The sequence below is a fragment of the Phalaenopsis equestris genome, unplaced genomic scaffold (genome assembly GCF_001263595.1).
Source record: "Phalaenopsis equestris unplaced genomic scaffold, ASM126359v1 Scaffold218946, whole genome shotgun sequence".
Taxonomy (NCBI): domain Eukaryota; kingdom Viridiplantae; phylum Streptophyta; class Magnoliopsida; order Asparagales; family Orchidaceae; genus Phalaenopsis; species Phalaenopsis equestris.
The window spans coordinates 811,197-811,829 of NW_018237354.1; positions in this window are offsets into that span (position 1 = coordinate 811,197).

A 633-nucleotide genomic window follows, 5' to 3' on the forward strand; every position below is an offset into this window, starting at 1 on the left:
CATATATAAAGTCGCGATCAAGTTTTTGGTGCCGTTGCCGGGGAGTGAGTAAAAAAAAATCACAATTAGAGTGACGGACAAATTAGGATTATTAGAAAATTTTTACTTGAATTGCAACTTATTTTCATTTTTAGTTAGTTTTATTACTATGTACTGATTTGAAATTATATGCGTAAATTTGGACCTGAAAATCTTACTGAAAATCTTACGAAATTAAAATGCACTGTTAGAAAAATTAGAAGATTGAGAAGAGAACCTAGAAATTCTGATACAATGGAAAACAAAAATCAACAATGGGCAAACAACCCAGTGAACCCAAAGCAAATAACAAGAGGACTGCAGCAGGCCAGGAAATGTTAACTATAGACCTTCTTATCTACCAGGATTTAATAGTAACACTCAAATCAAGGAGAAGTTGTCTATGGAAGAGCTGATATTAAACATGGGTCAACAATTGCAGAATCAGGGAAATCAATTACAAATTAAAGGAAATCAATTACAAATATAAGGAACTGCTATTAAGAATATTGAAAATCAATTAGGGCATATCGCTACTGCGCTTAGTAACCGAACATTAGGAACTTTTCCTAGTACTGTGGAACCAAATCCTAAAGATTAAGGAAAAGAACAAAT